The following is a 25,683-nucleotide window of genomic DNA, read 5'->3' as shown; positions in this document are numbered from 1 at the left end:
CCTGACAAGAAAATCCAAAACACCCTTTTCTTTTTCTTTTTGTTGTTGTTGTTGTAATGACAAAGGTGAGGTGCAGTGGAGTTGCAGTTTCATTAACAGGTAAAAAGGATGTTTGTTTTGGAGCAATAGCCTCCCAAAGTACACTGCCTCCTGACTAGGGATGGTCCACTGATGGTTAGAATGACTTGTCTTCCTTCTATGACCCTATTACCCTGGTAACCGATTGTTTACAAAGATGTGATCCTGACACCTTAGCAACATGAGAAGGGACAATATCATTCCTAGGTTGGGATGAAAACCAAGTGGATCCCCCCATTTGGTGTGCTGTCTCGCTCTGGGGGGCCAGGATGATAGTGCACCCTTCTGTGAAGAAGGAAAATGACTTGAACAATTCTGTACTCTTTGTTCATTTCTGACAGATGAGGGCTGTAGATATATTCATGGACTTATCTAGGGACAAGCAGGGAATTTTCTAGGATCTCCATTGTGTCTAGGAAGGAAGGGCCTCAGGTTTTGCTGCAGAGAGATGCATCCTACAGTGCGGTTGCAGCAGCCCTGGCTTGCTCCAATGCCAGTGATTTCCCAGATCAGCAATATACCTGGACCCAGGAAATGTCACCTTATGCAGATGAAATAACTCTCAGGACATCTGTCCTGATGACCACGGAAGCCTATGCCAGTGCAAGCGACGGTGACACAATGCTGCTCATGTGGCTAGGAGTATGGAAGTGGCACTGGTGTGGATTAGAGGTGTTGGGTAGCACACGTGGTGGATGCTTTCTGCTCTGCCCACCACATGACTAAAGGCAATGCTGGATTCTGTCTAATTTAACTGGGGTCTGGGGGACTGTGGATTTTCTGGGATGCCAAAGCTCCCAGGGGGACATAGGTTGAGCTGGACTAGGTGAAAGGGAGTGAAGGAAACCTCCAGAAAAAAGGAAGTCTTGATTCTCTTTAAAAGTTCCTTTAACGCTTAAATTTTAATCAAAATGGGAACTAAATGGAAAAAGTGATTCTAGATCTCAGTTTCCTGAATAGCTAGCATTACAGGTGTGACACTAGTACCCAGCTCACTCTTTTGTATCTATTGAGTTTATTAGGTTCTAGACACTGTAGCAAGGAAAAAAAGAAAAGCTTTGTTTTGAAGGTCTATGCCTTTGTGTGTGGGGTTGGGGGAGGGTAGGGAATGTATACACATAAATATGTTTAAATATATGATGGAAAAAATATATTGAGTGATGTGCTAGGGAGGAATGTTAGCAATTTGCAGTGATGTATGAGTTCAGAAAAGCCTCATGTGGTAAATGACTTAGAAGAGATCAAGGCAACTCATCCAGGCCCCAGAATCAGGTAGAGTCCTGAGCTCGAAGTATGAGCACCTACACCGGGTCCCCTCCCATTTCTGGAGTTCCCTCCATACAACTGGCCCCTCCCTCTCTCTGCCCAGACCCACCTGGACTCCCATCTACCTCACTTCCTTTTCCCTCAGATCCTCCTGCTACCAGGATAGTGATGGAGGTCATGTGCTCCCTCTTGGGGGAAATATGGCTTCTCTAATAAACCTTGTAATAATCTTTCTCCTTTGCCTTCCTGCTTCTGCATGGTCCCCTTGCATGGATTTTTGTCTAATCCTCTTACATTGGTCACCCCTGTGGGTATAGGCTCCCCAGTGGGTTTGATCCTCCCTCCACTTCGGAAGGAGGTTCAACCAGCTTCCCTGGGACCTTTCCTGAGATCCTATACGCCAGTCACCAGAGGACCACCAAGGTAACTTTCTCCTGACTGAGCGCTCTACCAGCCCATCCAACACTGCTAATTAAGTCCCACTCCAGGCTAAGTGACCAGTTTATCTGAGGTCTGGGTTTCTGATTCTGATATCTCAGTGTAAGGCCACCTGGGCCTCTGTGACTTACTGAGCCCCCCTTCCCCTCATCAGAGCCAAACCTTGGCCAAGTGCCAGGGGCCTACCTTGGCCCAATGACCCATCCTCCATGGCCCAAGGAATACAAATGGACAAACATGAAGACATTCTCCACTGGCAGGGCCACCACCCCCTTTAGGAGCCAACCTGTACTGTGGAGAACACTCTAATATAGGCCCATGGCATCAGGTCCCTTACCATGGGAAGGACACTAAATTTCTTTACATTAAGGCCACCTGGGCCTTGGAGGGCTGCTGAGCCCCTGCAATCAAATTTTGCCCCAAATTTAAAACTCCACTTCTGTGAGTGCTTGGGCAGATAGCTCTGGCTCTCTCTCTCTCCCTCTCTCCCTCTCTTCCTCTCTCCCTCTCCCTCTTCCTCTTTCCCTCTCCCTCTTTCCCTCTCCCTTGTAACTGAAGGTAAAAGTATGGATGAGTTTAAGTTTAAACTCCTCCTCTGTGTTCTGCCTTTGCAGTTTCCCCTCCCCTGCAGTCTCCCCTGTGAGGCGCTCCCCTCTTTTGTGGCCTCCCCCACAAGGCACCCTCACTTCTGCGGCCTCCCAGTGAGGTACACCCCTTTTTGCAGCCTTTTCTGTGAGGCCCCCTCCCCTGAAGGACTTCATCTGTGAGGTCCTCACTGCTCTGCGGGACCCCTCCTCTGCCTTTGTAGTGGGGGTGGAAGCTGAAGCTCCAGTTTTGCCAGAAACAATGCATAAAGCATAAAGTGACTCCATTTAGGGTATCATCTCTTACTCTTTTCCATGGTTTTCCATGGTCAGGACTGACTTTGTCCTGGCCATTGTCTCAACATCCATTGCTGGGATAGCTTGTCCTGGTTGGCATTTACAGTTTGGACTCAAGGCCTGGGCACTGTCCCTGAGTCCTTCTGTTCCAGGCTAATGCTCTACTACTTAGAGTCACAATGCCACTTTCAGCCTTTGGCTGGATAGTCCTGGTTCTGTGCTGATTAGTAGGGAGATGGAGTTTTAGAAGGATTTTTTTTTTTGTGCCCAGGATGGCTTTGAACTTTCTTACAAAAGCTCTTTTTATTTCCAGTTAAAGCAACAAGGAGATCAATGAGATGGAGCTTACCTATAACTTGTTCACAATTGACTAACAATTACTTGTCAGAGATTTTTAAAAGAAAGCCCAGTAGATGCTTTTAACCTGAGACTGATTGGCACTCTAAGTACGGCCCACTGCCTCTGGGTAGCCTGTTTAAAGTGGCTTATAGACAACATTTAACCTATAACAAATGTACAGGCCTTTTCTTGGGCTACAGCAACATAGCCTGTTTAACACCCTGGTTTATAAAAGCATTTTCTGTCTGGCAGAGGAATGCCTACCTATGTAGGCCTTTAGACAGATCTCAATAGGAACATAATCTCAGCTCTACAAGCTTTTCAACAGATGAATTTAACCAGCTCAAAAGTTACTGCCAATTAGGACTTTGAGCAGATACAGGGGTTTGGAGATTTACATTCTACAATCTTAGCTTTTACTACCCACTATCACAGATCTCTGGAAAGTTTTGCCCAGTTAGACCAACATGGGTGATAGGCATGTTTACAAACTTATCTTTCCATGACCTTCTGGCTTGATCAATTTTTTGGAGGACCAAGCTCAAGTAACTCAGGACCTGATACCACTTTTGTCATCCAAACATTTGTTTGCAATTGCCTCTGGATATTTTAACAATATCAGGGTCCCTGGAGTGCCTTTCTTATGTTGGGATAAATACATCTTTGGCATTTTCCTTGGTCAGTCGCTGGACTTGAACTCAGGGTTTGAGTGCTGTCCCTCAGCTCTCCAGCTCAGGACTAGCACTTGGCCACTTTAAACTCCAAAACAACTCAGCTTTGAGCACTCTGTTGGCAGATTAGAGATGACAATCTCACAGGGACTTTAGTCTGCCTGTGCCTGGACTGGCTTCGAACTGCAGATCAGTGAGTTTTTTTGTTTTTTTTTTTTACAGTCACTTTTACTCCAACTAAAAGCAACAAAGATGGTCATTGGAAGTAGTTTTATAAGCATGGTTTTACTTATTAAATTACATTTGACAAACTTGTCCTATCTTTTACTGTGGGCCTTCCGGCAACTGTTACAAAAAATTTTAGGGGCAAACTAGAATAATCCTATTTTTTTTTTTTTTTACTTTGAAATAAACCTTTAGGAAAATTTTATCTTTTAAACTTGTCTGGGAGGCCAGCCACTCTCCACAACTTCTCAAATTTTTACAAGGGGGATGTCATTTTAAATCCATTTTGTAAAGTTATTTTAATTTGCATTTAAATGCATCATTGAAACACTGGGCTGTATATTCTTTGCCTGTAGGCTGTCCTGTGGGCAGTGAATAGAAAGAGTGGCCATTTTTTTTTCTGCAGTCTGAGTTACCTTTAGGAATTTACCTCCAATTGTAAAATAGTATAGAAATCAATTTCTATCCTTTGCTCATACACCCCGTATGGTCTAACTTCTTGTGATGAACATTTACAGAACCAAATATCTAATGTGGCTTGTGTTTTACCCTTAATTAACAGGCTTTTGGTCATGTGAGATGCAAGGCCAGAGTCTGAGAGAGACTGTGGCATCTCCCAGCATGTATAGACTGTTGCACCTCCTGTTGGTAACCTGCAATATTTCTACATATACTGGTTAGAGACCTGGTTTACACTGGCTTTTGCAGGCTGGTGCCACTGGTTTAGGCAGCTGTGCCTGAGCATAGTTACTCTGGTCCCTTGATCTTAATTGAAGTTGATCAGCACACAGGGGAGAAAACAGAGAATGAAACCCTTAGCTTTAGTTTACTAGCCATGGTCAGTGTACAATAGTTAACTCTTAGCATAGATGGACATAGGAATGACATAATTCACAGCCAACTTAGTTACCAATTTCATTTACTTTGTAAAGGACATTGTCTTTTTTAAGTCCTTTTCCAAGGTCTTTTAAAACTGCCTGTTTTTTCTTTGGCTTAGTCAGGTCACAAAGTTTTAAAGCAATTTAGATTAATTCACAGCTTCCATTGACAAAGATTTTTAGTAGGCAGAGTAACCTTGAAACCATAATCACTTACATATAGTCGAATAAGACACAGACAGACATGTTTGTGCACAGATTATAGAGCGTGCTTAGATTTTAAAATAGACTTTTAAAGTTTTGAAATTTTAGTGGAACTACTTTTCTAATTATGATGGAACCATGTGGTCAGTTTAAAATACAAAACTTTGCCAACAAGAAACCTAGTGAACAGGAGGCAATAGGAACATACACTTGGCCTAGCATAATGGCACCACAGGACAGGGGAGGGGGAAAGGGTAGTACCAAGCTGAAGTACCAAGAGGCCAATTTGGCACATCCACCACTTGCTCAATGCTAGAGAGAAGATTAATACACTTTTGGTAATATCCAAACTTGTTGGCCTTTATTTCGGGGAGTTTAGACTTAAACTCACCCATTTTCTATCTAATGAGTAGAAACAAGCAATTACTGGTTACATTCTTCCAGGGCTTAACCAAAGCGTTTAGCATATGAAATACTTGTGAAAGAGGTTACAAGCAGGTAATTTTGGCAAGAGGCAGAGTTTAAGGGGAGGGGGAGAGAGAGAGAGAGAGCTACTTGCTCAAGCACTCTCAGAAGTGGAGTTTTAAATGTGGGGCCAAATTTAACTGATGGGGACTCAACAGCCCTCCAAGTCCAGGTGGCCTTAATGTAAAGAAATTTAGTGTCCTTCCCATGGTAAGTGATCTGAAGCCATGTGCCTAGAGTAGAGTGTCCTCTGCAGTGCAGGTTGGCTCCTAAATAGGTGGTGGCCCCACCAGTGGAGACTGTCCTTATGTTGGTCCAAGGTGGGTCCTTGGGCCATGGTAGGCCCCTAGTGGCTAATTCCAGCACTTGGCCAAGTTTTTGGTCAGATGGTGAGGGTGGGGCTCAGTTAGCCCAGAAAGGCTCAGGTGGCCTTACCACTGATATTGGAATCAGAAACCCCGACCTCGGACAAACTTGTCACTTACCCTGGAGTGGGAATTAATTAGTGGGGCTGGATGGGCTGGTAGAGCACTCAGTCAGGAGAAAGTTACCTTGATGGTCCTCTGGTGACTGGAGTGAAGGATCTCAGAATAGGTCCCAGGGCAGCTGTTTGAACTCCCTTCTGAAGTGCAGGGGGAGCAAATGCACTGGGGAACCTATCCCAGTATGGAGCCACCAGTGAAAGAGGATCAGACACATCCATCCTATGGGACCATGCAGAGGCAGGCAGGCAAAGGAGAAAGATTATTACAAGGTTTATTAGAGGAGCCATATTTCCCCCAAGAGGGAGCACATGACCTCCATCATCATCCTGGTAGCAAAAGTATCTGAGAGAAAAGGAAGTGAGGTAGATGGGAGTTCAGGTGGGTCTGGGTGGAGAGAGGGAGAGGCCAGTTGTATGGAGGGAACTCCAGAAATGAGAGGGGGCCCAGATGAGGGTGGAGCTGAGGACCAAAGGTGAGCGATCTACAAACTGCAGTTCAAAGCCAGTCCAGGCAGAGAAAGATTATCATCTCTAACTAGCCAGCAGAGTGCCAAAAAAGCGGGCAGAGTTGCTTTGGAGTCCGAAGTGGCAAAGTGCAATCCTTGCACTGGAGAGCTGAAAAACAGCACTCAGGCACTAAGTTCAAGTCCAGTGACCAAGGGAAATGTCAAGGTTGCGTTTACCCTAACATAGAAAGAGGCACTCCTGGGACTTTGGCAATAATGTTTGGCTCTTCTAAAATTGATCAGAGCTTGAGGTCATGGCAAGCTACTTTATAAGCATGCATAACTGGGCAAGAACTTGTCAACCATTTGTAATAGTTGGCTGTAAAAGGCTGAGGTTGTGAAATGTGGGGAATAGCTTAAATCCAAACTGCTCTGTATGTGCTTAAAACCCTAATTGGCAGAAAATTCTGGGCTGACACTAACCAAATAAATTTGTTTAAGAATAAAATATGAAATTGTTAGGACCAGATCAAAAGTAAACAGATAGGGTATTAATTAGAACAATGAAGGAGAAAATTCAAATTTAACTGAGACAAATAAGTCCCAGGTAAGCAGAGAAACATTGGTATAAACACCAAAATAAAACAAAATTGTGGTCTGATAATTACTAAAAAGATCATTTATATCAGGATTTAGACCAAATGTTAAATTTTCAAAGATAAGGGCTTAAGTAGAGAGTTACGCACCAGGAGCTACACTAAACATCTGTATTCCAAAGGATGGCCTGCCTGTTCCACCTAGGCTATTTGAGGAGCTAAACAATGCTTTCGCCCATTTGGGGAGGTAATGTTTTCCTAGGATTTCAAGGTAAGACTTGTCCCACCTCCAGGCCTTGAAGCTGGGTGCAATGCCCCCATCTCCAGCCTAGATACCAGGATGTCTACAGGCAGTTGTGTGGACTCAACCACCCTATTTGCCTTGATGCAATTTGTAATCACTAACTGTTAGTTCTGCTTTTATAAATTGTTTGTCAATTACAAAACTGCCACTGAACACCTACAAGTGGAACTTCTTATGGATCTTACCTTTAAACATCCTAGACTATTTAAATCTTTTACAAACCAAAGTACTAAACAGGCTATGCTGCTAAAGCCCCCCCCCCAAAAGGGTCCATACAGTTATGAAAAGTTAAAAAATTATGCCTAAACTCTAGTTTGGAATAAAATGTAATTAGTAAAAAGTTGTCACCTTGACAAACTACCCCACACCATATTCTAAAAGCCAGTGTACAATCAGAAAAATATTAGGGGAGTTTACTAAAGTTAGTCCCTAGGTAAAACTTCTTTAATCAACCTGTGTAGACTAATGCCAACTGTTTACACACCCATAAAACATTTAAGCTTCAATTATTAAAAAAACAAAAAAGGGGAATCCCCAAGGGAAACTTTTGCCTTAACCTTATTTACTCTAAATGTTTAAAATTTCACTCAAAGTGATCCTTTCACTAAAGCTGAAAAGCATTTTATCCCTCTAGCACCACCTCACTATCTATTCCCATATGGTTTAAACAATTTAATCAATGAAGACTAAGACTAATGCCCCATAAGGGAAAACAGTGTTTCTATCATTCCAGATGGATCCACTGGCAACATCTGGGTCCCTTTTTGACTCATTCGACCTCCAGAGAAGCAAAAACAACACAACACAATCCTGAGGAAGATCTAGTACGCAGCTTTGCAGACCTAAGCTTGAAGTCCCGAGGAAGCCATCATCCTTATCTTAAGAAAACCAGCTTGACCCCACCAACATGGGGTCAGAATAAGTGTTGACACAAGACCGAAGCCACCCTGGTCAGTACAAAAACCCCTAGAATACCTGAATATCTGTTTTGGCCATGATTGCACTGCTTGTGAATACTTCTGCAGTGAGTAGTGAACATGCATATTGGGCCTATGTCCCTCACCGACCATTGTTAAAATTAGTGGATTAGCTAGACCAAGGTCCGGTGGTGTATACAAATGACAGCACGTATTTTCCTCCACCATGGGATCATGCAGACCCTACTCATCCAGGTGAGGAAGGAATACCTCATATTATTTCCTTAGGATTTGAGTCTTTACCACTGTGTTTAGGGACATCACCTTGCTTACCAACCAGAAGACAGGTATGGGCATACATCTTGCCTGATGATAAAATCAACAATCATATGGGGCTATTCAGCACAATTTCCTTAAATTTTATTGGTAAGGATCATTCTTATACAAATAAGACTGGGCGACCACCTAACCTAGTATGCCAGGACATTAATTATTGAATTTTGTTTATGTTTCTATTCAGTGGTCTCAGTGTCAAAACCCTAGAGGAAAGATTATACAGCATAATGATAACATCTCATTTATAGATTGAGGTCCTCATGGATGTTTCATTGCCAATTATTCTGAAAAGCATGTTGGTGATTGGTATACTAATAATTCTTCTGATGGTGACGTCTATACAATGGAGTTATAAATCATGTAGAACCCATTGGCTTGCTCACCTGACATGATGGAGGCCTTGTGCCTCGTAGGCCACATATGAATTTCAGGGGACACTTAGGGCCTGAGCAGTGGCATTTATAAAACTTGCCACCCAATTTTATACAACCCAGAATTGGATTGGTCACTTTACTAGGGCCCATGAGGCAAATTATACATTTTACAGGAACCATTCTTCTACTGTACAGGGTTGTATTAAACTTTCCTATGTACTAGCCCACAGGGACAGTGTCAATCAATGAGAACCCACGCAGCCTGGACTCTTTACATGCTTAAATCATACTATTTCTTTTAATATGCCTTCTCAGTCTCTCCTGATATTAAGATTTCGCTTAGGGGTCTGGGTGCCTGTTAACCTCACCCGACCTTGGCAGGAGAGCCCCACTGTTGGTTTGTTGACAGGAGTCTTCCAGCAACTGCTGAAGAGAACTAGGAGATTCCTGAGTCTGAGTGTAGCTGTGATCCTTGAAATGACTGCTATCATCATGACTGCTGCAACTGCCGGAGTGGCCCTGCATTCCTCCATCCAAACCAAGGACTTTGTAGAGAAGTGGCTGGACTGTCACCAGCTATGGACTCATCAGCACAATATTAAACAGGACATTGATTCCCGTCTGAACACCCTGCAACACACGGTGCAGTGGATGGGAGACCAGATAATTGATCTGCAGAAACAGCTAACCTTCAAGTGTGATTAGAGCTCAATAAACTGTGCATCACTCCTACTTGATTCAACACTTCTAACATTACTTGGCAGGGACTTCACTACCACCTGCCGGTCTTGCAAGGAAATTTGACTTGGGACATCCACTAGTTACAGCAGGAAGTCATTGAGACTTTCTTGGCACAACTCCCTGGGGTGGGATATGAAGGTCTGGCTGAGGAATTGCATCTGTGCTAAACCAATTGGACCCTCATACCTGGTGGCACAGTTTTACCCATAGTGTTTCTACAGGATTGATTGCATTATGTCTTGTCAAGATATTGCTGTCTACATTCCAAAATAGTTTCTGCAAATCCCTTCTGCAAAGGATCTCTTGCTTACGGTTGTACTTAAACAAACAAAAAAGGGGGGAGATGTCAGAGGCATCAACCGGCATAACCCCATCTGTTGCTGTTTCCACAGCGGGATCTGGGAACACGATGTGTGGTATAGGCAAGAAGGGACTACACCATGTGGGTATAGACAAAATTTATTGGAACATCACATGCTTATATACAGCACACAAGCAGGAGAAGTAAATCTTCAGTCAGGGGCAGAGAGTTAAACAGTTTTATGGGAGCACAGACAATGAGAGTTTAAACAGAAAAAGCTAATCCTTGTCAACAAATGTGGAGCAGTTCCACTAATCAAGGTTGTAAAAGTAGGTAAAGCACAGGTGATTACACATGGGGGGGGGTCTCCACGCATTGTTCTACGTGGTTAAGTAGATGAAGCAGGAATGGTACTTTGAGCAAACCATTACCTGAGTCTTGCACCGGGGCAGAACCTTTGCCCAGCATGGAGGAAAGGGTGTCCCTTCCTCCCTGAGAAGAATTGGAAGTGGTCCTGTGGCTCAGGTGGTAGGGCACTTGCTTTCAGCTGAAGAGCTGAGGGACAGCGTCCAGGCCCAGAGTTCAAGCCCCACAACCAACACAAATAAATAAATTGGAAGGAAGGGATGCATGCCTGTATGCACCCTCAGGGCACAAAGGTGCTCAGATGGGGTTTTGCAGGCCTATGCCTCCAACACCCATATGAACCCCTCTCCTTCTGCTCCCACTCCAACTCCCAGATCTTAGGCAGATTGGGTGGAAGGGGGCTGTGTCAGTCCTGGAGTTTTTCTCCGCCTCTGGCTGTGCCTGAGCAGCTGCAGGAGCCCTGGCCCATGCTGCACGAGGCAGCAACAACTGCTGCAGTCGCTGCTGCAAGTTTGGCCATTTGGCTCCACTCCTGCCTGGTTGCCCTGACACTGGAGGAGTCTCGCTGGCTCCTTTGCTGTTTCACACTGCACCTCCAGCCTAGGGATGAGCCCAGGAAGCTCGGCGCTGGAGCCTTTGAGGCCTGAGGTCAGCCGCTGGAGGGATTTGGAGGGGCTGCCCAGTCTGCAGGGTCTGGCCTGAGGAGCCTGTGCCCCAGCCATGGCTGCTTGCTGCTTCTCACTGCCGCTCAGAAGAAGCGGCGGCGGCGCTGGCCTGTAGCTGGCTTGCTTGCTCCCTCCGAGGCTCTTATAGTTGTGTTACTGGCAGAACAATATCCCAACTGCTCTAGTACTATTTTATTGTATTTTAAAAATAAAAGACTTCATGGGCCCCATAAGTGCTTTATAAAATATGACTGGCAGCCGCTATTTAAATAAATGTGAGAATTCAGGAGTTTTTCTTTTATCTTCCTAAGTGATTTTTTTTTGTCTGTCTTGGGACTTGAACTCTGGGCCTGGGTACTGCTGTCCCTTAGCTCTTCAGCTAAAGGCTAGCACTCTACCACTTGAGCCACAGGACCACTTAGGTTTTCTGGTGGTTTATTGGAGATAAGAGTCTCATGGTCTTTTCTGCACTGGTTGGCTTTGAATCTCGATCCTCAGATCTCAGGTTCCTGAGTGGCTAGGATTACAGGCAGGAGCCACTTGTGCCCAGCTCTAAGTGATCATTTTAAAGGCTAAGCATAATAGATCACTCCTGTAGTACCATCTACTTGGGAGGCATAGATTGAGAGGACTGCAATCCAAGACCAACCCAGGCAAAAATTGAGATCTGATCACAATCATCAAGGTGGGCTGATTCCAATAATCTCAGCTAGATGGGAGGCTGGTCCTGGGATGGGAAGAAAACAGGATGCCCTAACTTAAAAACTAAAGTACAAAAAGGCCGTGGTGTGGATTAAGAGTTAAACACCTGCCTAAGCATGAAATCCTTTGTATAAACCCTAGTACTGAGAAAAGGAGGGAGGGAGGAAAGCAGGAAGGGATATAGGGGAGGGAGAGAGATGTTATTTCATTAATTTTACATTTTTCCTAACACCATTCATTTTGAGTTTCTTTTTTTTTATTCGAAAGTTTTTTATTTGCTTTCAAGCGATTGTTTATGACACATTCATAAGCATTTTGAGTTTCTTTTGCTCAAGACTAGCACTCTGCCACTCAAGCCTCAGTACCACTTCCAGCCTTTTCTCTTTATGTGGTACTGAGGAACCAAACCCAGGACTTCAGGTATGTGCTAGGCCAGCACTCTATTACTAAGCCACATTCCCAGTCCTTCTTTTATTTTGTAAGATGAGGTTTGGTTTTGTGTTCTTCTCTTGGCATGGAACTTAGGCTAGTCTCAACCTAACTTCTGACTCAGCCTCCTAAATTCAGAGATTGCAAACATAGACCACCATACTCAGCTCAGGATTCCTTTGAGAGAATCATCTTTTCAGAGACAGAGTTATTCTGTCTTCCTTGGATTGGATGGCCTTTTGCTTTTGGCATTGTGTTAATCCCATTTCTTGTCCTGATATATTTCTCCTTCTAGATCAATAGAAAATTTTCAGCTTCCCAACTTGAAGCCTATTTGTGTCATCGAATAATATCACAAAACTTGTGAATATCATTACCTGGCATCATGGGCATGCCAGCCAGCTAAAACTCAGCTATCAGATGGGCTTGGGCTTCAACAATGCAGGCATTTCTCTGCATAATCTGAAAACTGTCATAGATAATGTTGGTTTATTCCATCCTGTTTTCAGCTGCTTGCCATTCTGAGCTTTGTATGTTTTTGCTTTCTTTTATTTATTTATTTATTTTTTGAGTCATAGGCCTTGATCTCTGGGCTTGGCTTGGGTGATGTCCCTGAGCTTTTCAACTCAAGGCTAGCACTCTATGACTTGAGCCACAGAGCCACTTCTGGTTTTCTGGTGGTTTATAGGAGATAGGCATCTCACGGACTTTCCTCCCTGGGCTGGCTTTGAACCACGATCCTCAGATCTCAGACTTCTAAGTAGCTAGGATTACAGGTGTGAGCCACCTGTACCCGGCCCTGACTGAATCTTGAAAAGAGAAGACAGGAATAGGTCAAGAGACACACAGTATCAAAATGGGGATGGGAGGGATCGAGAGTCCTGACTGAGCAGTGGATCCATATAAAGTCTGATCAGACTTACTCCAAACATGAAGGAACATCTTCAGTCTGGATGTGGGATGCCTATAAACATTGTCAGGGACATGAAAGGAGCAGGGTTGGGATGAAGGTTTTAGGGAGCACTGTGGGATGAAGTGTCATTAAAAACTCAGCTCTGGGGCTGGGAAGTTGGCTCAGTGGTAGAGCGCTTGCCTTGCATGCCTGAGGCCCTGGGTTCGATTCTTCAGCACCACATAAGCAAAATGGAAAGCCGGAAGTGGCGCTGTGGCTCAAGTGGTAGAGCACTAGCCTTGAGCTGAAGAGCTGAGGGACAGGGCACAGGCCCAGAGTTCAGGCCCGACAACCGGACCCTCCCCCCCAAAATAAAACTCTCAGTTCTGACAGCACAGATCAAGTGTATGTCGTGGGAGTCCCCTGTTGTGCTGTGGCAATGCTCTTCCTGTGTATGTCTGCCTAGAGGGGGAGGTGTTTGCTCCTCATTTGTTATTAATTCTAGAGGACAGAGGAGCCCCATGAGTCCAGTAAACAGATGCTTTCTGGCAGCTTCTCACAGTGTTTCCTCCAGGCAGCACCAGCCTCTTTACTTGCTCTGATGAGGCAGCTGCATATGGGTCTGCAGGAATTTCTTGTCAAGAAATTAGAGAGTCATTCATTCATTACTCTAGAACAAAGAGTGGCAATGCCTAACTATAGGTTGCTTTGTTATTCCAATGTGTGTGCTACTGGCACTGGCTTGTCTCTTCAGTCTGCACAGGCTCAAGACAATACTATAGTCAGCTCGGACACACCAGCTTACACCCAGTCACTACTCAGAATGTGATGCCAAAGCTACTCCTGGTAATAGATGACAAGGCTGTTTAAATCAGAATAAGATCACAGCAGAATGCACTACGATATCTTTTTGCTCCTCTGATTTAACAGCTTCTAAGCTAGTGTTTCCTGGCTTCCTATCCTTGTGGCCTAGTATGAGAGCCATCTAGGTTGTTGCAATGCATCAGCCAGGAGAAGGGTGTCTATAGTCAGAGTATGACACAAAACATAGCATCTGTGGTGAGGTTAGACTTGGTGTTGGATTATAATTAAGCTCTTGCTGCAAAGCTGGGAACCATGGAAATGGACTGCCATTGTGAAATGGACATGGGATAATTTAGGAGACAACAAGGATCTGAGTAGCTCTCACCTGTAATCCTAGCTACTCAGGATGCTGTGATCTGAGTACTGAGGTTCAGAGACAACCTAGGCACAAATATCAGATAGTTTCTTTCTTCCAATTAACTAGCAAAAACTGGAACTAGAGCTGTGGCTGAAGTACTAGCCATAAGAAAAAGAGCTAAGGGTCAGCACTGAGCACATGCTAGCATGAAAAAAATGAGAAAGACATAAGAAGGGAAATTACAAGGGAAATTACAAGAAACTTACTGTGAACAATTAGACCTCTAATTATCTTTCTTTTTATTAGCAAGTATTGGTTGTACAAGAAGGAGGTTGTGAAGTTCCCATACATGGATACAATTTATCACAGTCATACCCCCTCCATCACCTACCCAGTCTTATTTCCAGTTAACACTAAAAAGCCAGAAGCAGTGAGGTAGCTCAAGTGGAAGAGTCCCAGCCTTGAGCAAAAAACTGAAGTGACATTACCAGGTCCTGAGTTGAAGCCCTAGTACAAGGACCACCACACCCAACAAAAATAAAACATTCCATGGGAATGAATGTAGATCTTGTAACATACAACTACAGAAAATAGTAATGTCTGGCATTGAGCTCCCTTAAATTATAAATAACATGAGGAAACAAAGGTCCAAAGTCTTTTTGAATAGCATTTTATTTTCTGAGGATAACAGAATAACAAGACATTGTTATTGTCTGTTCTGTCACATGGTGTTAGATATAAGTATGGGATACTCTGCAGGAAGAACCTCTGTGCAACTTCTGAGGAAACAGAAGTTGGCTGTTCTTTTAAGGGTGAAGGAAATACTTTGTATCTTTTGATGGCTGTGAATCTATGGGAAATCATCAACCAATTAAAAAACTAGATATAGTTATAGAATTATATCATCTTATAATAAGAAAGGTCATTAAAGGCACTTTAAAACTAAACAAAGAGGGGCTGGGAAGGTGTCTGAATGGTAGAGTGCTTGCCTCACATGCATGAGGCCCTGGGTTCAATTCCTCAGAACCACATAAGCAGAAAAACAGAAAGTGGTACTGTGGCTCAAGTGGTAGAGCACTAGCCTTGAGCTGAAAAGCTGAGGGACAGCTCCCAGGCCCTTTGTTCAGACCCCATGGCCAACAAAATACATACATACATACATACTTACATAAACTAAGAATAAGAACTTTAAGAGAGTAAACTAATAGAAATGGAATATAACTTAAATAGCAATCTACAAATTTATACTGTTAAATTCATTGAGTATTTAAACAAATGGGGAAATTCAATTCTTTCCCATAATAGATTGTTAACTGAAGAATATAATTTGAGTGAGGGAATTTTGTGTAGATGCCTATTACATATCATCTAATAGAAATGCCATGTAAGCCAGAACACATAAGCCTCCCACAGGACATAGTGCTGTCTGAAAATGAACTCATGGAAAAATGGTACAAAACCTCGTTCAGAAGTCATACTAAACTTTTTCTGTGTATATGCTGATCCTGGGGTTAGAACTGAGGGCTTGGGTGCTGTCTTTGAGCTAATTTTGCTCAGGACTAGTGCTGTGCCACTTGAGTCACAGCACCACTTCCAGGAGTGTTTTAGTAGTTTTTTGGAGATGAGTCTCATGGACTTTCTTTCATGGGCTGGCTTCAAACATTGGTCCTCAGATCTCCACCTCCTGAGCAGCTAAGGCTATAGGCATGATCCAGCAGTGCTGGGCTCCAAACTGACAATTTTCTCTCAAGAAATATCACTTCACACTGAAATAGTGAATCCAAATAGCTCATAATGGAACAAGGAATAATATTTCCAGAGCAACCTATAGTGGATCTATTCGCATATACTGTGACAGATACCAAATGTTCCCAAATCAAATCTACCCTAACCATTTTTCTCTCATAGACCCTTCTTAAAGCAATTTCAGCAGGTTTTGTTAGTTTGTTTTGTGCTTATTCTAGGTCTTGAACTCGGGGCCTGAGTACCATATCTATGCTCCTTTTGCTTAATCTTAGCATGCTACCACATGAGCTACAACCCATTTCCTTTCTTTTGGTAGTTTTTTGGAGATAAGACTCACTGATTTTTCCTGCTTACAACCTTCTGAATAGATAGGATTAAAGTTGTGAGCCACTTTCCCCCACCTTCATTGTTTACTTTTTTAGGAGCACATAAAGTACTTCCACCACATTTGTCCATTTGCCCTTCCCCTCACAATGCTACCCCCACCAAAAACCTTATAATAGCTTTCTTAATCCCTTGATTAAAGTAAACTAAGCAAAGAGACAATTAAAAATGATATGCTATGTCTTAGGTTGCCTTGATCTTAGCAGAGTATCACTTCAAGTTAAAAACTGATTAACAAAAATTAAAGAAAAATACCGAGGAGACTCAAAATTAAACAAAGTAAATCCTAATCTTCAAGTTTCAGGTCTCCAAGTAAAAGGAAAGCAGAAAATGTTGTTGCGAGTTCCAGGTAACCAGTGAGGCTTGATAGTCAAATGTGATGTGTGATCCTGAAGTCTGAGGGGAGTATGAGCAGTACTAATGTATAAGTGTTTAAAATCCCTCACTTCAATGGTTATGCTAGGGTGAAGTTGAGAATATCCTTGTTCAAGGTTTTGGGTATCATCATATTTATGACTTCATGAAATCCCATAACATCATGATGCCTCTTCCTGAAAATTCATTGAGTAATCCTAGCTACTCAGAAGGCTGAGATCTGAGCATCATGGTTCAGTTATCTCCAATTAATCACCAAAAAGATGGAAGTGGAGCTGCAGCTCAAGTGGAAAATCACTAACCTTGAGGGGGAAAAAAAGCAAACAAGAACAGATTCTAAGCCCTGAGTTCAAGCCCTAGGAGTGGGGGTGGGGGGAGTTTGATTGAGAAGGAAGACAAAAGACAGTCAAAGCCAAGAGTAAAGTAGCTCCTAAGAGTTCAGAGATTACAACCTAGAATGCCTTTAACCAAGGATGCTTGTCTTAGTTGGGTTTTTCTTATTGTGATTTTTTTTTTTGGGTCCAGTCGTGGGGCCTGAACTCTGGGCCTGAGCGCTGTCCCTCAGCTCTTCAGCTCAAGGCTAGTGCTCTACCACTTGAGCCACAGCGCCACTTCCGGGTTTTTTTCTTTTTGCTTATGTGGTGCTGAGGAATCGAACCCAGGGCCTCATGCATGCAAGGCAAGTGCTCTACCACTGAGCCAACTTCCTAGCCCCTTATTGTGATTTTTTTTATAGGCAAACAGCATTGAACTGGAGAAAAAAATAGCTTTCTCAACCTAAACAAAATGTCAAAATGAAGAAAAAGCCTATCTTGCGCAAGCCTATAAGGCAGGAGTTACTTGAGGGGAATGAAGAAAGCCTAAAGAAGAGCTCAGCATCCCAGAGAATGGTGTGTCAGACCAGGAAGGCAAAGAGGAGGACCAGGAGCCAGAATCATCATGTGACCTCAATTCTGTGGATATGTGCAAAGTCATGTGTTCACTCACTAACTCTTAGGATTTTGTCATGGCTAGGACACTAAACTTGCTCCTTACTCAAATTTTCCCTTTCATCTGCTTGATCTCAAAACTTCTTAACTTGGGCGGCATTTTTTGTGCTTTTGAAAATTTTATTATTTCTCAAAAACAGCCTTTGAAGTGTTAAAAGGACATCTGGGTGAATAAAGTGGAAATATTCGAGTTTTGTTAAAAAAAAAAAAAAGAAGACCATGGGAAGAGGTGTAATAAGAATAGTCTCTTCCGTGGGAAAAGTCTTAGCAGTTTTACCTTCAGCTCCATCTGTAAGAAACCATTAACATTCTCTATTAGTAGTTATTATTTGTATAATTAAATTTGCAATTGGCACTTGATGATCCAAATATTAAGTACCATGTCCCCTGAGCAAAGTTTAGGTTGTCTGATATAAAGTTGAAGAGCCTACAAGTTTAAATTTTTCTTTAATATAATAAGTAACAGACTATTTTTCAAAATCTACTTGGTTTGGCAAACTTGAATTGCTAGGCCTGGTAATACTTTTCATTGTAGGAACAACTAGTTTTTCTACATAGCTCTTACCCTATACCCTGATGCCCTACTCTGCTTTGTTAGCCTTGTCCAATACTTTGGGATGTAGTCCTTTGGTTTATTTTTATCATTCTAAAGCTAGTCTCTATCATCATAGATATGTCAGAATTGGCATGTTGGTCTAAATATCTGGGAATAAATCTATTTCTTCCACTGTTCTCCCCACAGACATCTTTAGGTAGAAAAATGTTGTTTCCTGCTCTTTGCCTTAGCACCATCTTCCTAGAAAAAACAGCACCATGAGAGCCAAGTAGAGGAAGTGAATGCGCAGGCTGAAGGGCAAAAGAAGAAAGATGAGGCAGAGGTCTAAGTAAACCAGTCTGTGCACCCATCGAGGCCAGAGGAGCAGGAGGAATAAGGAATGCCATAGGCTGGGACACTGAGATGCTGGACTGCATGCCGCTGTGATTTCCCAGTGGATCCAGAACTTTCATTGCCAAGATCATCTCTGAAAGACACACCTTGCTCATAACCAAGCATCCCCTGATGGTCCTGTGCCCCAGACCTGTGACATTCTGGACTAGTTCTGTTCATAGTTGTGGCCAAGTGTGACACATGTACAATAAACCATCTCTTTTGCTGTTGCAAGAAAAAAAAGGAAAGAAAAATGTTGTTTCCTTATTGAAAATTCACCCATTTCAAATATTTTGTGGAAGTTTCTTTTTTGTTTATTGTTTTTTGTTTTTTGGATTTTGTTTTTTGTTTTGTCAGTCATGGGACTTTAATTCTGGGCCTAAGCACCGTCCCTCGTTCTTCAGCTCAAGGCTAGCACTCTACTACTTGAGCCACAGTGCCACTTCTGGTTTTCTGAGTAGTTTATTGAGATAAGAGTCTCAGGGACTTTCCTGCCTGGGCTGGCTTTGAACCATAATCCTCAGATCTCAACCTCTTGAGTAGCTAGGATTGCAGGCTTGAGCCACCGGTATCTGACTGGAAGATTTTTATATGTGGATTTATGGAGGGGTGTATTTGTTTTCTACTCTTCAAACCATTATTTAATGACCATTATTTTGGTATTGAGCAATTTTATTATTTCAATTTGGGGCATTGCTTTATTTTGTTTTGTTTTTGCCCATAATGGTATTTGAAATCAGGGGCTCATACTCACCTTACTTGAACCACTGCTCAAGTCCAGCTCTTTGCTTGTTGAAGATGGAGTTGCAGACTTTTCTGCCTGGCCTGGCTTTGAATCACCATTCTCCAGATCTTAGCCTCCTAATTAAATTTTATGTGTTCAATAGTGTGGAATATAAGCCAGGCATGGGAAGCTAACAACTATAATCCTAGCTACTCAGGAGACTGAGATGTGAAGTCAATCCCAAACATAAAAGTTTGTAAGTCTCTCAACTCTAACAAACTTCTCAGAAAAGGCTAGAAGTGGTGCCATGGCTCAGGTGGTAGAATGCTAGCTTTGAGCAGAAGAAGCTCAAGACAGCACCTAATCCCTGAGTTCAAGCCTCTGCCTGTTGGGGTGGGGGGCAGAAGATTGGGTTTCAAACAGTCAATTGGAAACTCTTCTTCCCAACATTTCATGACCAGTCTTCCCTCTCCTCATTCATAAAGGCCACAGTATTACAGGTTTTCTACCAGAGGCATAGAAACTGGTAATATTAAGTGCTTTTTGTTTTACATTCAATTCACTTTGGAACTTTAAAAAACTTCTATAACTTATAATAAAGATTTATACTACTGAAAATTAACTGATTTTTTGAAAAGCATAGAAAAAAAATCTTTGTCAAGGGTCCCAGTGGATACTAAGGAACATTATTGGGAAATTTTTACTTGGTTGCTTGTCTGTTGCATCATTTAAACACATGTGGAATTTGGGGTTTTTCAGCATTTTACCACCAAATCTTCAACAAACTACATTGCCTCATTGGATTTTGCTTCAAAAGTTATAAAATATTTTGACATGTTTTTGGTTTGGTCTTTTGGGGATTTTGGCTTTTGGAGTGCTAGTGGGCCAGTACGTAGGCTTGAACGGAGGTCTGGTATCTTGCTTAGATTATTTTGCTCAATGCAGTCACTGTGTCATTTAAGTCACATTTCCACTTCTGGCTTTTTGCTACTTAATTGAAATAAGAATCTTGAGGATTTGTTTCCTTGGGTTGGCATCAAACTGTGATCTTCAGATCCCACCTTCATGAGCAGCTGAAATTACAAGTATGAGCCAAACCCTGGATATATTGTACTACCTATAAAACCAAAAGATGGACAAAATTCGGAAGCAAGTGTGTATGATATGTATTTTACATAATTATATAGACAAATATAACCATGTAAGTGTGTGTGTGTGTGTGTGTGTGTGTGTGTGTGTGTGATTTTAAATGTGTAGAGGGAAATGAAGATGTATTGAGGAAAGATTTCACCTAGGTTTTTTCACAGACTGGGCTACAATACAGTCATCATCCCATCCATCTGCATCCTTACCTAAGATATGCACATCCTGTGGTGGTATCATGGTTATTTTTTGTGTGTGAGCGCCACTACCGGGGCTTGGATTCAGGGCCTGGATGTTGTCCCTTAACTTTTGTTGTTGTTGCAAGGCTGGTAGTCTGCCTTTTGAACCACAGCTCAGCTTTCTGTCTTTTGCTGGTTAATTGGAGGTAAGGGTCTTTTTGCATGGGTTGGCTTTGAACTGGGATCCTAAGATCTCAGCCTTCTGAGTAGCTAGGATTACAGGCCTGAGCCTCCAGTGTCTAGCTTTTCATTATTACTTTTACAACCTACATACTCATACACATCCCTTGCATCAAAAAATCTGACAGTTCAGGCTAACTGACAAGATGTGAGGAAAGATGGCTGAGTGGATAAGTTTCCAAATGGGCATCTAGCCATATTAATATCATTTTGGTAGGTAACTTATCCTTTAGTGAGCACATATTTCCTCTTTCACTCTTTCTTTAGAAGTCAGTGAAATGTTTTTGATATATCTTTCAAATATTATCTCCCAAACAGGATATAATATTTTAATATATTTGACAATATTTCAGATGGGGGGTCTTGGTTGTCTGAAGCTCTGTGGGAAGAAGGCATCCAGCTGGGCTGTGAGCACAGAGCTGATGTTTCCAATCTGCTGGTTGCAGAGAAAAAGGTTTTCTTCCTGGGCAGGTTTTGAATCCAGACCCTCTGCTTTCAGGCTTCTGAGGATTGCAAGCATATAGCACCACCAACTGGCTCATTTTAGAAGCCTTAGTTGCTTTTCATTCATCCCATTTTTCCTGCAAGGTTGATGTAGGCAGCCTGGTTGTACCTCATGATAAAGTGATTTTTATAATACTTTGCCTCTGTCATTTCTGAAACTTATTTCCTCAGTACTGGGTATATGAAGTTGATCTAAACCCAGTAGCATTTTCCTTCTGAGATGTTAGGTAGCTTATTTAAATCATTTATTCTTTGCTTTGGCAAACAATCAAGATGTTTCTGTAAAACCCAATTTCATGAGAGTATTATAGTTAGAAATTATCATATGCACACTTCAGTATAGTCTATGCTTTTTTATTGATTGATTGATTGATTGATTTAGGTCAGTCATGGGCTTGAACTCTGGGCCTAAGCGCTTTCCTTAAGCTCTTCAGCTCAAGGCTAGTGCTCCACCTCTTGAGCTACAGCACCACTTCCAGTTTTCTGATGGTTTATTGGAGATAAGAGTTTCACGGAGTTACCTTCCCAGGCTGGTTTTAAACCATGATCCCCAGATCTCAGCCTCCTAAGTAGCTAGGATTACAGGCATGAGCCACGAGTGCCTGGCAGTCTCTGCTTTTATAAACTTATAAGATTGGGTGGAAGAATGGTGATTGTTGAATTAATTTAGTAACTATTCTATAGATTTTAATCCTTAAGGCTTATTAACTCAAAAAGGGATTAAATACATTCAGAATAGTGGAATGTGGCAAGTACTGATTTGATGTATGTGGACAAATGATCAGATTTCTTATGATTACTAAAAAGATTTCTTCAAATTTCCAGTGAGAGGCTGCTGTGCTAACTGGGAGGAGACAGTGGTGATGCTGGAGCTCTGAAAACTGGCTATGAAGCAGAATTTCAGACGAGAGCATTTGCTAAGGATATAATTTCCAAGGCTCAGACCAAATATATTGAACTAGATTGCCCAATGATGAACAACGGGGCACATTTTGTTTGTTGGTTTGTCTTGTGAAGATTTAAATTTTGAGCCTGGGTACTGTCCCTTAGTGTTTTTGTTCTAGGCTAATGTTCTACCTCTTGAACCACAGCATCACTTCCAGATTTTTGGTGGTTAATTGAAAGTCAGTCTTACCAAATTTCCTCTTTGGGCTTGCTTCAAACCTCATCCTCAGATATTGGCCTTGGGGGTAGTTAGGATTCCAGGTATGAGCCACCAGTACCCGGCTAGCACCACATTTTAAAAGTATTCTCTAGGTTAGTCCGGTGTGTCTGGTTACAATTTAAGAACATTGGTTCTGGTGGGTCATGTCAGATTTAGAGTAAAATCAGAACTTTTCTTCCTGTAACAAGTAGCACACAATATCTAATTTATTCCTGTCTTCATCTCTGATCTCTTTCTTCTTCCTTGTTCCAGTCCTTCCTTGTTCCATGAACCTCAGCATGTCAGTGCTGTCTTCCTTTTCTTAAACAAGTCAGGTCCATTCCCACCATTGGGGATGTACTTGCTGTTCTTGCTACCTGGAACATCTGCCCCCAGAAAATTGCATGGATGATGGCCCTGCTTTCAGATCAAATGTCCCCTCCTCAGGGATGTCTCTTCCTATCCCCACTGTGAAATTGTACCCACAATACCACAATGACATTGTGATTATGATTTCTGGTTTTCTTCTCAGCATGAAATAGGCATGGAGGCAGCCACATTCACTTCTTTTTCTCCAACCCCTGCAACAGTGCTCAGGAGCCTTAGCATGGGAATGAGCCTGTCCCAGCTCAAGTAATCCTAGTTACCAGTCAGGACAGCTCATCAAGCTGTAGCCTGGTGTCTAGCAGTCATTTCCTCTCATGCTTTGTGCCTCTCTATGTAACTGAGTCCACCTCAGGGCCAGATCAGTGCCTGAAATTTATCTGCTGCCATGGCAAAAGTATCTGTGATGTCATAGAAGTTATGGCCATTGTTTTGTGAAGCTGTGAGGACACCCACCCCCATAAAAGGTCACCCAGACAGGGATCTCCCATGCCCAGGAGTACATTCAAAAGTTCAGCAACCAAACCATCCCTCGCCCCCTGATGCACTCAGTGTGTTTCCATTCTTTAAAAAAGAAAAGAAAAATTCAAGACATGCCTTTGATGATTTGTCACAGAATTATTGAAACATAGTATATAATTTTATGTGAGTATTTGTAAGACTTTGTCCATCTCTGGAGCCATTGGCATATTTATATGTCTTTGCAGCTTGGGAACAAAAATAAGCTTTAATTCAGCATAGTCAGAGACTATAGTTCAGAAGGCTCTTTTGAGACCTTTTTGGAGGGAATGCTATCTTTCCATCTACAGGTGGCCATCTTGGTACAGGAATTGAGTAGATTATCATAGGGTAAGAAGCTTGTCCTTATTTCTACTGACTTTTCTCTGGGGTCAGGGAGGGTGATCCCACGGCATATGTGTCTTTGCTATCCTGGAGGGACCCAGACTTCCTCTCAAAGTCTAATGCCATGATGGTAAAAGAGGCTAAAACTCAGAACCCACCTTCCTATACAACTAGGGTTATAGGCCTGGACCTTGTACATACAACTCATAGCTCTTTTTTGGTACATAATGTGGTCAACTTAATTATATTCACTTTGTAGATAGATGCACAAATGTATATACACATGTATTTATTCATCTATTTATAAACAGTGTTATATCTACACACACAAATATATATTTATATAATTATAATCAAAGTTATATCACCACTTTCCCCAATAATGTTTTACACTAGTTTGTGAAAAAATACCCCTGAGACTAAAAATGTTAAATGCTCTTATAGTTTGAAAAAATCATATTCAATCTTATATAATATATTATATATAATATAGTGTAAAGAATATAACATGTATTTACATATAACTAATTTAATTATGGATTTCCTTCCTGATTAATTATGGAACCATGTAGACAACGATAATTATCTAAATCTAAATCTATTTTACTGTTGTCAGGAAATACATTATTATAATAAGGCTTGGAAAATTCACATTGGTGAGTTACAAAGTTTCAATAATTAAAATATACAACTAGGATGATGATAAAAACAAAATAATAGAAAAAGGAAGAATGGGAGCTTGTGGGAAGAAAAAACCTCCACAACCCAAACCTCCACAACCCATGCCTTTTTCCCCCAAAATCTTTAGAGACTTAATATATTGGAATCAACACTTACAAGCTCTACCCAAACAGAAAACAATCACAAATTTAGAATTCAGCTATTCTAGTCTCAATCCATGCCTTCTGTCAGACAAGCAAGTATTCATCAGCAATCTCCTTTTTTAAAAAAAAAAAATTCATGTGTATGAATCTTCTCCATTAACAATTTGATATACCAGAATTTGTTCAGAGTAGGTACTTGTGGCTCACACCCGTACTCCTAGCTACTCAAGACTGACATGGAAGGAAAACATTTGGCTTGTCATTCTTTAATGACAGAAGGGAAGCTCAGATGTGTTTAGTATGTAAAAGACCCTTAGTTCGTTACTCAGAAGCATAATAAAGAAATGGAAAGGAAGAAAAAGGGCAGAAATATATGTATATGTTCCATTGGGTAGGTGTGTGTACATATGTGTCTGTCTATATGTACATAGGCATACATATCCTTTAAAATGTGAATTGTATTGAATGTTTCCATTTTAATCCCCCTTTCTATCCTCTCCCTGCCCTGTACCTGCCATTACCTCTGATTTCACTGTTAGTTCCCTACTTTTGTCCATCTGGAGTCTGTCCAACCGCTTTTCTGGTGGACCTCTTGACATCAATCATTCATTTTCCTAAATTTTACAGATATGACATGCAATGTAACTATTTTAGAAATGATAGTGAGGGACAACTTCAAAAAATCAATTTCATGTATGCTGGAGACTCACCTGTAATCTAAGTTCTGAGGATGCTAGGATTCAAAGTCAGCCAGGACAGAAAAGCCTGTATAACTCCATCATATTCGCTTAATCAGTCAAAAACAGGAAATGGAGCAATAGCCAAATTGTAAAAAAAAAAAAAATACTGTAAACCGAAGAAGAATCTTATAAGAAAAGCAATATATGCTGACCTCTGCAATTATGGAGTTGGGAGCATTTTGTGAGCCTCCAAGACTTGAGTTCTAATCCCAGTACCAGAGCAACAACAGCAACAAAAACCATTTTCTATTACCAAAATAATCCTGACAATTAATAACCTAAGTTGGTAATGTGTATTTAGTCCAGACGATGCTTAACCAGACTCAAGGGTAAATAGACTGAATTAGGAAAATTGAGTCAGAACTGGAGCTAAGGA

At 41.9% G+C, this 25,683-nt stretch overlaps 1 protein-coding gene across 11 annotated transcripts in view; it reads left to right on the top strand.

The window, feature by feature from the left end:
- The window catches only part of LOC138830277 (protein FAM114A2-like), a 61,896-nt gene extending 41,449 nt beyond the window's left edge, over positions 1-20,447 (top strand). For 8 of the 11 annotated variants that reach the window (XR_011372954.1, XR_011372956.1, XR_011372955.1 and 5 more), the window contains 2 exons: positions 8,009-8,225; positions 9,312-11,276. The gene's annotated coding sequence lies outside the window, so the exon portion shown is untranslated. Of the gene's footprint in view, positions 1-7,991; positions 8,226-9,311; positions 11,277-18,396 lie in introns of those variants that run through there. The other 3 variants (XR_011372958.1, XR_011372960.1, XR_011372961.1) reach the window with 3 other exon arrangements.
- The last annotated feature ends 5,236 nt before the right edge of the window (positions 20,448-25,683 follow it).

The sequence above is a fragment of the Dipodomys merriami genome, unplaced genomic scaffold (assembly GCF_024711535.1).
Source record: "Dipodomys merriami isolate MVZ:Mamm:240054 unplaced genomic scaffold, mDipMer1.0.p SCAF_1870, whole genome shotgun sequence".
NCBI lineage: Eukaryota > Metazoa > Chordata > Mammalia > Rodentia > Heteromyidae > Dipodomys > Dipodomys merriami.
Note: the sequence above shows the minus strand (reverse complement) of the source record. Positions and strands in the feature narration are given on the sequence as shown.